Consider the following 14,427-nt stretch of genomic DNA (forward strand, 5'->3'; position numbering starts at 1 on the left):
TAGAATTATAATTTTTGGGTGAGCTCTCTCTTTAATATAGTGTTTAGTTGTATTTGTCTCTAATATAAAAGCTAATAGCATAAAGGTCCTGATCTACTCACTCTTTGTTTATGATTTGAAATTCCTGAGCAGCAGTATATTGTTAGCGAACGTCCACCTGATGAGGTGTTTAGGTGAATATGTAAATATGTCCTTTGTGCTTTCCTGTTTGTAACAAAATAAAGATGACAGAATTACAGAGGTGAGAAACAGCAGTCATAGCATCTGATCAAATCATTTAATGTAGATGTTTGCACAAACTCTAAACCAATATACTGTAATAAAATGCTGTATAATAAATGCAAAGTAAGACACTTTAAAGATATTAAGTGAAGTTCATACTTTATATTAGGTGACTTAAAATATATAGATAATGTTATATTAGGTGACAAAAATATTTAATGTTACCGTGTTAATAATGTATAGAAGAACTGGTTCTCTTAAGGTAGGATACAAGTGGAATTAGGGATAGGTTGGTTTAAATGCAGGTTAAGGTGTAAGGGATGGTCAATAGTGTAATTATAAGTGTACCTGCAGAAATTATTTACAGATGTTTTTACTTTAAGGTAATTAATCCTAACTACAAACGTACAGTTGAAGTCAGAATTTTTAGCCCCATGTTTATATTTTCCCCAATTTCTGTTTAACGGAGAGAAGATTTTTTTAACACATTTCTGAACATAATAGTTTTAATAACTCCTTTTTAATAACCTGATTTACTTTATCTTTGCCATGATGACAGGAAATAATATTTGACTTTATATTTTTCAAGACAATTCTAAACAGCTCAAAGTGACATTTAAAGGCTTAACTAGGATAATTAGGTTAACTAGGCAGGTATGAGGTAATTAGGCAAGTCATTGTATAACGATGGTTTGTTCTGTAGACTATCGAAAAAAAAAGAATTAGCTTAAAGGGGCTAATAATTTTGTCCCAAAATTGTTTTTTAAAAAATTTAAAACTGCTTTTATTTTAGCCGAAATAAAACAAATAAGACTTTCTCCAGAAGAAAAAATATTATCAGACATACTGTGAAAATCTCCTTTAATAATTCTGACTTCAACTGTGTATATATGTGTGTATATAGTCCTATATATATTTTATAGGACATTAGAGCAGAGAGGAGAGGGAAGGGGATGGGGGGGGGGGGGGGGGGGTCGGCAAAGGACTTCGAGCTAGAAGCACTTCAATATATGTCGACACACTAACCACTAGGCTGTTGCTACTGACAGAGTTGGGGAATTTAAATGTGAACATACAGTAAGTATGATGTGAACTAACTAAACTGTTAGAGCCCTCAAATGCCAAAACCAGGACTCTCTCTCCCCAACCAAACCACACCACACCACATAACAACCTCAAAATGTTATGCATTTCTGTGTGTGCCTCACACAGGTGAGTGGACTTGACAAACCACCTTTAGAAAACGCACTCATTTATCATTCTGTCATTTTAACTAACACCAGTTTTTGGACATTTGCAACAGACTCTTTATTACTCAGTAAGGACTCAGTAAGCAAAAACTATATTCAATGTACTACAAATTTTGTTGCACTACTTGTTTTCTTCAACATTAAATATTTCTTTTGCATAATATCTGGCACAATATTGTTCTGGCACAATATTGTTCTGTCTTGTTTTTTTTTTTTTTTGAATAATCCGTCTTCGGTTATGTGTATAGTTTATGTATATTGCATCGGTAGTAGTGAGTATAGTCAGATTACCGCTCCTGTATGTTAGTTACAGTATGTAGGTTTAATATAGCTTTTACATCCAGTGTTTTGTTCATATTTATGATTTATTTATGCAGCTTATTTAAAAGCTCTACTTCACTTGACTTGACTTTATAGCCACTGCTTTGCAGTTATGATTATTTTTTTTACATGTTGAGCCTTGGTCCCATCTCATATTTAATGTCCTTGTAAAACAAAAGTGGCAAAACTTCAACAAGTTTTATACAATTGGACCACTCTACTTCAATGATTTTTATGTAGCTTTTAATTCTAGCGCTGGGCAAAACAGTTGATTTTTATTTTTGTGATTAAATACATTTTAATAAATAAAATACAATAAAAACTACAAATTGATCTTTTTTGTATGTTTTAGCATGTTTTAAACATTGCTTGTTTCAGAGCTTGTAAGGAGTAAACCTCTGGTGTGAGAGCTTGTCAGGGGAGGCACGATAGGGCTGGACCATATATATGAAGGCATCAGGCGACAGACTTTTCTACATAGTCTATCTGTAAACATACCCGTGCAGAACAGTACTGCTTGTATACATTAGTGTAGTAAAAATGGATGAACATAAAGAGATTGAGTTGTTTTTCGATGAGACAGGCTTTCTCTGGCACTAACTCCAGCATCTGCACAGAAAGACAGCTCTGATAACACACGAGTGCTGAACTCAGTTTACTTCTGTGGCTTTGATTTTTGTTGAATCAAATGAACCTTTCTAGTCATCTCAACTTGTATCAAATTAAATGGATTACGTAACTTTTAAAAGATGTAGTTGAAACGTAATTAACTTATTAAAATAAGTTAAAGTAACAAACATTTGTTGTCATGACATTTTGTCACTGATTATTTCTCTGGATTTGAACATTCTTACAAACATTTGGGATAATTTAACGTCCTAGTGTTTTTATTTTTTATTTTATTGTAATATATTTGTATAATTCTTTTTACAGTGTATCCACTGTCATACTAAAGTCATAGGAACATAATAAATCTCTTTTTTTTTAATTTCTGATGTTAAAATAAGATCCAAATCCCAGAGATTTTGAGGCCCACCGCAACGTGACGTAGGAGTGCTGTTTTCCCAGCCCACCGAATTGATTGACAGGTGCCATGTCTCTATAACAACATGTGTACACATGTCCACAGCACATAGTTTGCAAACATGTTAACATGTTTAAGGTTATCAAAATGAATGTACAATGTGCTTTTACAGACATAATCAAAGGCAAGTTTTACAAAAAATGTGCAAAGGGTTATAGAAATTATAGTAATCCTTAAAAATAAGAAAATAAGTCAATAGATAGATGGAGGAAAGGAAAAAAGGCAAACACCATCTACTGTATAAGTACTAATATTGGTGACCAATTAGTCACAAAGTCTCTGGAAAAGCACATAGAACAAAATGTATATTTTTCACATCACAGCACAATCCTATAATATAGACATGTCATGAAAAAAAGAACATTAGAACAAAACAAAAGGAAAATAAAGAATCATAACAACAAAAATAGCAAACAAATATCAAAAAACCTTCCCTGTGATCTTCCGAAAACCCTCTTCCTCCTCCAAAACTACTGATTAACACAAAAAACCATTAGAAACTCGGATTTAAACATGTTACTACTCTCTGTGATCAGCTGTACCTCAATAATTAATTAAAATTATAAGTTTAAAACATTTTTAAAACAGTAAAATCGCTAGTAAGCGGCATTTGAGACTCATCATTTCAGAAAGGCTTGAATAGATTCCAGCACAAATACATAAAATAAGCTTACTTGATATTTAGTGACCTTATTTAAGCTTCATCCTTGTCTGTCTCTATCACTGATGGCTGTTTATCTGACGTAACGCATGAAAAGCAGACACGCACATTAGAGCAGTGGGTGGGGAGAAGCAAATCATTGCATTTAAAACCACAGGCTACAAAAACAGCTACACTGTCCTCACAGACCAAAATGGGCAGATTCTACTATTTATATAATAAATAATCTGATGAGAATTTTGAGCTGAAACAGACACATTCTGGAGACACCAGACATCTTGTAAAATAGGGGCCCTTTATATCTATTTATTGAATCGAATTGATATGAGATCATATCGATGCATCTGAATCAGTTCCCAGCACAATTGTACACCCGTCTCTTGTGTAGTTATTCATTAGTTTTGTAATGTATTGTAATAAAATCATGAATATTTAATAAATTCTTAATGTATACCATGAATTTCTATTAATAAAACATTCCAGTCATGCTAGACTCAAAACATGAATCCTTTATTCCGACATGATTTCCTTTTGTAAATGAAAGCTTTATCTCTTCATCGGGCCTCATAACACACCTCATCACATCACAGACATCGACATTTCGTCCCCCCAACACAAGATAACAGCGAGCACTCACTGCACCTGGTGAACAATCCATTCCTTCGTTTATTTATTTACCTACTTTTCATCACCCTTCGCCGTGCAGTTTATCAGAGAAGCTCAGTGCGAGTAATCCAGTGCGGCGGGAGAGAGAGAAGAGAGCCGGTCTGGTAGCAGAGTCCTATCAGTAATTGTAATCTCAGGTCTGACATCTTCCTGCATGCAAAGCCATTAAGACTCCTGCGCTCTCTGAGCTCAAGCCAGGCCAGAGCTCAGGTAATTGCCAGCGGGGCCCGTGGCAGGCAGGTGGAGTGGATAGATTTTATCCCGCGCTCCCTGCACCGTTTCTTCCGCTCTAGCGTCGCTGTTCGAGCAGGAGTCTGGGATAAGAGGGAATTAGGTGCAGGATTAGGTCTTGTGTTGTCTCTGTGTTTGTAAGTGTTTACTTATCACTCTGTCAGAAGGGCTTTTTTTGTCGTCGTTGTTGAGTGTGCCACAGGTTTAACTGGTAAGCATCTTTGTGTCAGTCGTGAATGATTTTCTTGTTTCCATGTCAACCTCAAAATGTCAGCGTTTCTGACAAAAGTGTTCATATAAAAAATGTATATTGAACTGTGCTTTTTTACATTTTGGGACTTTAATTGACTTCACAGTTTGTTTAGTTTACTTTTTTTAACCCCCAGAATTTGAAACAGGATATTTTTTGCCACCTTTATATTTAAAAGGAGACAAGAGCACAAAGAGTCTGAAATATGTGCTAATTAGTGATTTAGTTTGTAAAATATCTGGCAAGAGACTTATCATTTGGGCTGGATTCAAACTTGTGTTTCTTTTTAACACGTCAAACATGCTTGCAATCCACTAGGCCACAGTTGATGTTTTTTTTTTTTCAGGCTTCCTAAATAAAATTATAACAGTTGTTTGGAGAAGGTTTATTTTGTTGACTTCTGTCACTTTCATAGACCACTTGATATGAAGCCGGACTGAAATAGTTTGAGTGGAACAAAAATTTGTTTTTAAGGTTATTTCATTGAACATTTTTAGAGAAAAGTGTTGCTTGGCTTTTTTTCTGAACACTTTTTGGACTTGTTTCTCTATCTTGCTCTTATTTTTCAATCATTTAGCCATTATCCATCTACTGTGACATTACATTACAAACCCCGCCCATGACTGGTGTTGATCTGACTTATTGACATAAATCAGGAACAAATACTGCGTTCTACTAATATATTTAATATCATTATGCTACTAACATTATTCAGAGTCGAGCAGTGAGTGAGATTTTATATAGATAGTATCAGTCATTCATTGTTTGTCATAAATAGCATAGACTTTTTAAATCACAGATCCATTCATTCATTCATTCATTCATTCATTCATTCATTCATTCATTCATTCATTCATTCATTCATTTTTTCGGCTTAGGCCCTTTATTTATCTGGGGTCGCCACAGTTAAATAAACCACCAACTTATCCAGCATATGTTTTGTGAATTCAAATATTAGTGGCATTATTGAAGTAAACACAGCAATCAAACTATTACCGTCATGTTGGACTTTTTCGACGCATTTTCGCCACAAGATTCACAAAATAAAGTCAGTAAAGGACCGCACACACTCATATATCACGAAATGCGTATGTTTTTTTTATTTTCATTCGACGTGCGGCATCAATAAAAACAACACTCCTCCACCAGTCCTTCATATTCACGTCAAAGACCCCAGTTTGTCATGGGGGCATGAATGAAATGTTCATGAGTAAAAGTTAAACTGTCGAACTGCAGTTAGAGTTGAGAAATTGAAGATGAAACACCCAAAATTGCACGAGACTCTGCAGGAAATGTAAATAGCCTGGTGACGCAACATTCAAAAAGCACTTCACGTAATTAGATTATTGTCTTATTCAGATAAAGGCAAATGACTATTACTGATGTCCAGTGTTGGGCGAGCTTCTTGAAAAATGTAGTGAGTTAAGCTATTAGCTACTCTACTTAAAATGTAGCAAGCTAAGCTAAAAAGCTACATAGCAAAAGTAGCGTAACTGCTTCTAAGCTATTTTTACAAATTTCAATTTTAAATTGAAGCAACTTAAATCCATGTCAATCATATCAGTAAAACTGTCAATGAAACATATGAGGCATAATAGTTAATGATAGTGTAAATAATATGCTGCACTAAACAGAAACACCTTATTGTATATAACAACTTAAACAAAAAATCCAATAAAACCATTTAAAATACTATAGTAATTTATAGTAAATTGAAATGATTTAGAATAAGCTTTAAATCAAGGTCATGATTTCTCTGTAGACTTTAAATAAAAGTTAATATGAGAAGGACATAATAATTGTTATTTCTCCAATATATGGTAAAACAATAATGATATTAAAATTAGGCCTGTGTTGTTCTATTGTTGGTTAAAGTAATACATTTTGTATAAACTTGGAATGGTGGACTTGAACAGACTTCAAAAATGTCCTGGTCATTAATGCATAATAAAGTAATTGCGTCAGAATACAACTATTCATAATTCTAAAGTTGAATTATTGTGTTTGAGACACATGCTTGCAATCTGTCATTGACAACATTATTTGATAATAAAGCCCAAAGTGTCTTCTTTCCAAAGATACATAAACTGTGAATGTAGACCAAATTATTAAGCAACTGCTACTGTTTTAGTTTGGGAAGGTCATTTTTAAGAAAATGTCTCTGACGGTGAAGGAAAGAAGGACACTGATATAACCTTGCTATTTTTTCTTTTACAGAAATCTCATTTTGCATACTATCTTAATCAAATGTGAAATATAAACTCATGAAACACTTGGCTTTTAAGGCATATTTTTTCTAGGTCATTGCATTAATGTTTTTTCTGTGTTTCTATATGGAAAAACAAATATTATCTCATGACTTTATAACGTATAACTTTTTATATTTTTGAGCTTGAAACTGCCCCTTTTACCAGTAAAGCCCAAAATGTCTTCTTTCTAATTATACCTAATTTGTGTTTGTAGCTTACTAGAGTCAAGAACATGTTACTATTTAAAGTTAGGTAGGTGGTAAATCCTCAAAAGTGAGTGCTGGCTAACATTCTCACTCTGTGTTCGCTATGAAAGAAAAAACATATCAAATGCTTGTCGTATCCATAACTCTAAAATGCGATATGATCATTTAAATGATGTGCGTGCTTTTGGTTTCACTTTCGCTGTTTCGCTGTAGAGTGATCTTATGTCATGGCTACTGTCACTCTGAGAAATAAAAACATACATGCAAATAATACTTATCAAAACGATTTCTCTGTGCAACAAACTGAACGTTATTTACAACTTTATTATCTGTTATTCACAGTCCATGCCAGTTCAATGCACACAGCAAGCGCGTGTCCTCTCAGTAAACAAGCAGTGTGTCAGCTCAGGTGTCATTTGAGGTGTTTATGCTTCTCCTGAACTTCGAAATATTATTGGATGAATCATACCGATGCTGGATTAAGATTGTGTGGGAGGTCGAATCAAGATTGAGATGTTCTTTCGATTAATCGTGCAGCCCTACACTGTAAAACCCAACAGTCAACTTTATAAAATGAAATGAGTGTAGTGAACTCAAAATTGACTGAAGTTAATTCTTCTCATTTGAAAAGAGTTTTGAACTCAGCGTTGAAGGTAGTCAGTTAATTAAATACCTCATTACTTCAGCTTAAATGGAGTGAGTTCACAGTACTCATATAGATTAGTTTTTAACTCAAATGGTTTGTAGCAATCGGTTTCCCCAAATGGTTTGAGTTACCTTAACTTATTGGATTTTACAGTACTCAGTTGGTTTGAGTTCTCTACATTTTTTGGGTTTTACTGTGCTCAAATTGCTTCGTTTACTCAAATGGATTAAGTTCACAGTACTCATTACGATTCGTTTTTGAACTTAAATGGTTTGTTGCAATCGGTTTCCTCAAATAGTTTGAGTTTCCTTAACTTTTGGGTTTTGCAGTGTACTAAACACTTTTGTTTAAAAGAAAAAGTTTGTTTTTGAACATTTAAAATTAGTTTAAATGAAAAAGAGTTGAGAAAGAAGACAGGTCAAGAAATGATTTGAGTAGAGAGAGGAAATGGGTTTGTGGCTAGATTTAAACTTTAATTTCCCATATGAGCACCAAAATTGCACCAAAAGTGATTACTGCTAGCCTACATCTCTGATATTTTCAAGAGAAAAGAAAGTTCTCTTTTTTGGTTACTTTTATTGACCTCAAAATTTGAGATGGGACAGGAAATTATTTGGGGAGAGAGGAGATAAGACCTACATTTCCCATATGAACATGAGCTAACTGCCAGGAAACTGTTTAAGATTTCCTAGAGCATCTCCAGAAAAAAAAGTGCAACTATGATAGATGATGAGGGAACAATATCATTTCGGGGCAGGTGACCCCTGAAGGCGGTTAGGATTATGAGTGCTAGCTGTACTCTTTATCCGCCATTCAATAAAGGAAGATGAGCATATTAAATTTTTATACCTCGCGAGCACTTGACCGTTCCGGGCTGATTCCTGTGTCTTTCCCTCTGGTGCCGAACGAATCCTGACCCTCTGTCAAATAGTTCCTCTAGATTTGTCTTGTTGCTCTAATCTCTTTTCCCTCATGTCATCAATATCGCGTTCGAGACCCTGCTCGAAAATGACATCGGCTCTCTTTGGCACGGTGGTCGGATCGGGCTCAGATAAGAGGCGGAATGTCGGCGGCGAAATTATTCATGGCAACGGCACGAGGGAAGCAAGTGGCCCTTTCTTCTCCTCCCCAGACGAGCACGGCGGCGTGCACTCTGGGTAGTCAGTTTGAATATTAAGTGCTAATTTATTGCGTGGCCGGGAGCTACGTGTTAAATAAACGCAGACGAGTAAATAGACGAGGAGAGCGGGAGGGAAGCTGTGCCCAGATATCAGATGGCAACGCAGCACATCCAACCTAGAGGGGACGACGGAGTATAAACACACACCGCAGGACACAACAGATGCACCGTGAGTGTGTGTTTGTGCATATCTAAGGATACTTGACAACTGTTACTCGTGGCGAGTTTTCAGTTACATTGCCTGCAAAACTTGAAATTAAATTAAATGAACCTGAATCAGTTTTTTCATAAGACACGGGTTAATCAGTAGCCGCCTGGTAAGACCGTTATCTGGACGTTTCATACGGGTAGAGCATTTAATTGCAGATTATCATTACCAGAGGTAATAATAAATAGAAATGAGTGCTTTTAATTATGTTTTCCAATGTGGTGAGGGACTGAAACATCTAAATTTCATTTTAGCTTCGACTGGAAACACCTTATGCTTATATTTTAAGTGCAATTAAAGCTCTGATAATGGTACATGAGTCATACTAAAAGTGTTCATATGCTTTTTTTTAAATTATTGAACGTGTACTGCACAATGCCAATGGATGTGCAAAGACTTAAAGGTGCCATAGAATAAATGAATAATCCATAAATTTTGTATTTTTTTGGTCGATCAACAGATTAAATCAAGCATGTTTACCTACTGGTAAAGTCTAGATAGGATACAGCTGCAGACAAGCACATAAATATAGCATCAATTTAATAATACTGTATAACAAAAATGAATACGTTTCCAGTACTGTGATGGTAAGGTTTATGGTTGAGGTGGTGGTAGATGTTAATAAAATACAATAAATGGGAAATTTAATGAATAATATAAATAATTCTCGTTAACTTTTGGCTGCAACCATATCTGATCTAGCAACAACCCTAACAACTTCATAAGTCTGCTCTTTACTCTTCCTTAAAGCCTGTTCTGTTTTCAAAATACCAAGTATAAGTTCAGATAAACTTAAAAATAATGGAAATAAAATCATTGTTTTAATGTGACTAGGAAATATTGTGGCCAATTAAAGGCTGTCTGAGGCATGCATATGATGATCCCGTGTGAATTATCAGAATCATTAGCCCCTTTCACACATTGATATCAGTAAATATCCAGTAAAATTCTGGATCGACTTTACCGGTAAATTCATAAAAAAGGTGTTCAGTCAAGGACGTTCCGTTATTTTTCCAGAATAGACCATTCACACATTCATTCCAAAATACCAGGAAAGTCTCACATCATTAACCAGAAATGACCTACAGTATAAACGGCAGCGCTTGTATTTACAAACATAGAAGGGGTCGACCTTTTCTTGATGTTTTTTTTATTTTTTATTTTTTTACTTTCATTCAGCTTAAAACTTTAGCATTCCCAGAGACATCCAAAGGCAAAAACGTGAACCGCGGCTAAATGTTTACACACTTGACGACATTACAAATTCAGTGGTTGGATAAGTACTGTGAACAATTTATATGAAAACATGTGGAGGAACACTTTCAGATGTCGAGATGTTTATAACATGTGTATGGGCACTCATCAGCTCCTTCGTTAAGCGTTAAGCAGAGCTTAAAGGTAAACAAACATCGGTTTATCATAAGCATTTTATCGATATTTTTTTGCAGCTAAATGTGCCTGGAAATGTATTCAAAAGTACTTATTTATATAAACCACGTGGATGGGAATGCGTCTAAATGTTCTGATTGGCTAAAGTAGATGTCTCATGTCAGCACGTTCTAGACGTGAACGCCCTCTTTCTGCCAATCTTCCTTCTGCGTTCACACAGAATTACCGGTTATGTTACAACTTCTCTTTCCAGAAAATAGCTGGAACGAATTTACTGGTATTTTCAAAAAGGGCCTGTTCACATATACAGATCTTTCCGGAAAATTGATGGTAATTTTTTGGAAAGGTCTGTATGTGTGAAAGGGGCTATTGAGTAAGTTTACATGGACACCAATAATCCAATTTTAATATGATTAAGACTATGCTCTGATTAAGATTTACCATGTAAACAGTGATTTATTTATTTATTTAATTATTTTTTTATTATTTTCTTATTAACTTTTTATTAATTAATATTTTTTTTTTAATTTAATAAAATTTTTTGATTACCTTAATCTGACTAAAGTCATAATTGAACTAAACAGAAATCGAATTAAGATGTGGAGTATGCCGGTTTTAGTCGCATTATTGTGCAGGACAGACATGTTAGCACCTTAATCAAACTATTTCCATCATTTAGGATTTTAAAGTGAAAGTAAATGTTAAAGCATATCCAGATTTTCATTCTATGGCACCAGGGCTAGGCAATTTAACCGAGGCAATTTTCATGCTAATTTTGTCAAACCTCCAGCACATGCATTTAGATGGAGCAAAGTTTACTATACAGAGTTGTAGTACACTCATAATCTGCACAAAAAAATTTGTTTTAATTTAAACTTGGTTTATTTGGTCAATAATAATGTCAAGATAAATCTTCTGTGATATTGACAGCTTTCGTGTCACTGCTCAATGAACTAGGGCTGTAGTAAAAGCTGCATGTGAAATTACAACTATAGTCAAGTGTTTGAAATAATTTTTTTTGGTGAGATGATTCCATAGTCGCGTGTTTGTTAGTCATGCTAAATCAATGGAAGCAGTTAAATCTTCTGTTTAATCAGCAGCTGCTATTTTCCAAGGTGATTTCCTGGGTTTTTTCATGTATACAGTGATCCTTCATTAATCACGGGAGTTAATCTCCCAGTCCTATGTGGCACAATTAATCTAAAAGTAAATCTACACTGTACATTATTAATGTTAAGTGACAAGACTTTTGTCTAAGCAAAGTCAGACCTTACTGTCCTAATAAAATGGTTCAGAATCAAGGCATGATCATTTTGTCAGTGAAAACTTCCCCTTTACTACTAGTTATGGCATGAAATAAATATGAATAAACAGCTTTAATGTCATGTAGCATTATCTTTACCTAAGGCAAGTCATTCGGTATCCACAGCTTTACTTCATCTGGTAGTGATGTGTTAATTAATGTAGATGTTTAAATAAATCTGTCATAATTTTAGGATTAGATTTAGACATTAATGTGAAAATGCCTTCTGTGCTGTTTGCATGTTTGCTTTAGTTATTATAACTAAAAATAAATGGTAGCTGATTGTAGTTCAGGCTGTTTTTCATGGCAGCCTTTAACACTGTAGTGATGTGGAAGTAATAAGCTTCGTAATTTGTTTTCTTTATTTAGTACAGCATTAGTTGAGATGGATTTGTTTTGTAAATAACCGTTTAATAAACACCCTATTAGGTTTATTTTTCCCCCTGCTTTACCAAAAGCTTATGAATGAGTTTGAAAGCACAAGTTAAAGCTTAATCTTAGGTTTCTAAATTTTAGATTTAATTTAATTTAATTAATTTCTAATTATCCAGATTTTTTAGTTGGTTTCAAACCTGTACTTTATCTTTTTGAAATGCTTGAAAATGCATTTTGTAATAAAAAAGAAAAACTTAATTGTTTAAAAAAAGAAAAGAAATTGACACTTGTTAAAAAAAATCTTATTTTTTCCTTCACATATTATATTTGTCAATACATCTTTAGGTTCACCCCCAAAGCATTTTAAAAAAAAAGTCATCGAAGATCTACTGTAGATCTTGAGAAGAAACTGAACATCATTTACAACTTTATTACCTGTATTCTACAGCCTCTGCGAATGGTCCTGAGCGATGTCTGGTGCACAAATCTTTCTTTTTGGTTATTTTAGACTGAAGTGTCTGAAACAGTTTGCAGCTTGACAGACATTTATATTTTTATATCTTATCAGCATATATCAAATCAAATCAATTTTATTTTCACATCATCAGCAGCACGTATGCTATGATAAGTGAAAAGCTTAAGTGCTGGCTCCAGACAGTACAAAATACAGACAGTGCAAAATACAGACAGTGCAAAATACAACGACAGTGCAAAATACAACAGCATACTTTCAAAAAATAAAAAATAAAAAAATACGAACAATGGAAGATTGACAGCGATATGTGCAATGAATAGGTGTCCACATAGTTGTAGGCAGTATTAACATATCAGTATAAATGATACGTTAATACTGCCTTTTTTTTGTTGCAATCATATACAATTGAGTCAAAATTATTAGTCCTCCTGTGAATATTTTTTTTTTCTTTTTTTGAAGATTTCCCAAATGAAGTTTATTCATAAACTAATTTCGAGAGGATCAAGTGCTTATGATTGACACGGCTGGCCCCGAGTCAAGCTAATGTACGAACCACCAATCAGACTATTCCTAACCCAGTATAAATAACCAAGCATCTTACCTTTAGTCATCTTCGTCTTGAAGAATCCCCCCTTCCACCCCCTCTCCTCCTCTTATTCTAAAGAGCAGCATGGCGGCTCAGTGGCTAGCACTGCGGCCTTACAGCAAAAAATACCTCTGGCTTGGGTATCTACCCAACCGGACAGCATTTTCGCGTGGAGTTCGTGTTCTTCCCGTGCTTGTGTGGGTTTTCCCCGGATCCTCCGGTTTCCTCCCACACTCCCAAAAACATGAGACTTAAGTAAATTGACTAAACCAAATTAGCACCAAGTTCAATTCTGTCAGCAACACTTAGCAATCCTTACGCAGCAGGAGGGGATGGAGTCGGGGGGATGGGTTTCTCGAGATCTACCCGAGCTCCCCTCTCGCCCTGCAACGGGACAGAGCTCCGGGCTCGAGGATCTCCTGAGCTCAGGGCTCTCTCCCAGGACAGTATGCCAAACTTGCTTATTACCAATCATCAGCTAAGTGTGAACTCTTAAAATGAGGTTTAACAGAGCAAAAAAATTTTCACAGTATCTCCCATGCTTTTTTTTTTTTCTGAACAAAGTCTTATTTGTTTTATTTCGGCTAGAATAAAAGGAGTTTTAATTTTTTAAGGTCAATATTATTAGCCGTCTTAAGCTAAGCTTTTTTTGTTTTTAATATCTACAGAACAAACCATCGTTATATAATGACTTCGTCTTGCCTCTTTACCCTAACTTGCCTTATTAATCTAGTTAAGCCTTTAAATGTCACTTTAAGCTGAATACTAGTATCTTGACAAATATCTAGTCAAGTATTATGTTCTGTCATCATGCCAAAGATAAAATAAATCAGTTATTAAAACTATTATTTTCAGAAATGTGATAAAAATCTTTTATCCGATAAACAGAAATTGAGGGAAGAAATATGCAGGCGGGCTAATAATTCTAACTTCAGCTGTACATAAACATACAAAGTCCTTCAAGTGAAAATAGCTGCCTTTTAAAGTGATATAACTGAACATAAACATATATAGATTTTTGCAACTGAACACTTCATACAATCTTCCGACCGTATGAATTTGGACCATCTACACCCTTCTTCATTTGATCCACGTCCAAACTTCACGCAGAAACCTGAAGGTGTG

At 34.7% G+C, this 14,427-nt stretch overlaps 1 protein-coding gene and 1 long non-coding RNA gene across 4 annotated transcripts in view; one reads left to right on the forward strand and one right to left on the reverse strand.

Moving 5' to 3' along the window:
* LOC141380527 (uncharacterized) overlaps positions 1-4,501 on the reverse strand; it is a 31,344-nt gene extending 26,843 nt beyond the window's left edge. The window contains exon 1 of the long non-coding RNA XR_012398657.1: positions 4,221-4,501. This is a non-coding gene — a long non-coding RNA (uncharacterized lncRNA). The remainder of the gene's footprint in view (positions 1-4,220) is intronic.
* The window catches only part of chchd6a (coiled-coil-helix-coiled-coil-helix domain containing 6a), a 135,398-nt gene that overhangs the window by 23,168 nt on the left and 97,803 nt on the right, over positions 1-14,427 (forward strand). The gene's annotated exons all lie outside the window — the stretch shown is intronic.

The sequence above is a fragment of the Danio rerio genome, chromosome 23 (genome assembly GCF_049306965.1).
Source record: "Danio rerio strain Tuebingen ecotype United States chromosome 23, GRCz12tu, whole genome shotgun sequence".
In the NCBI taxonomy this organism is placed as follows: Eukaryota; Metazoa; Chordata; class Actinopteri; order Cypriniformes; family Danionidae; genus Danio; species Danio rerio.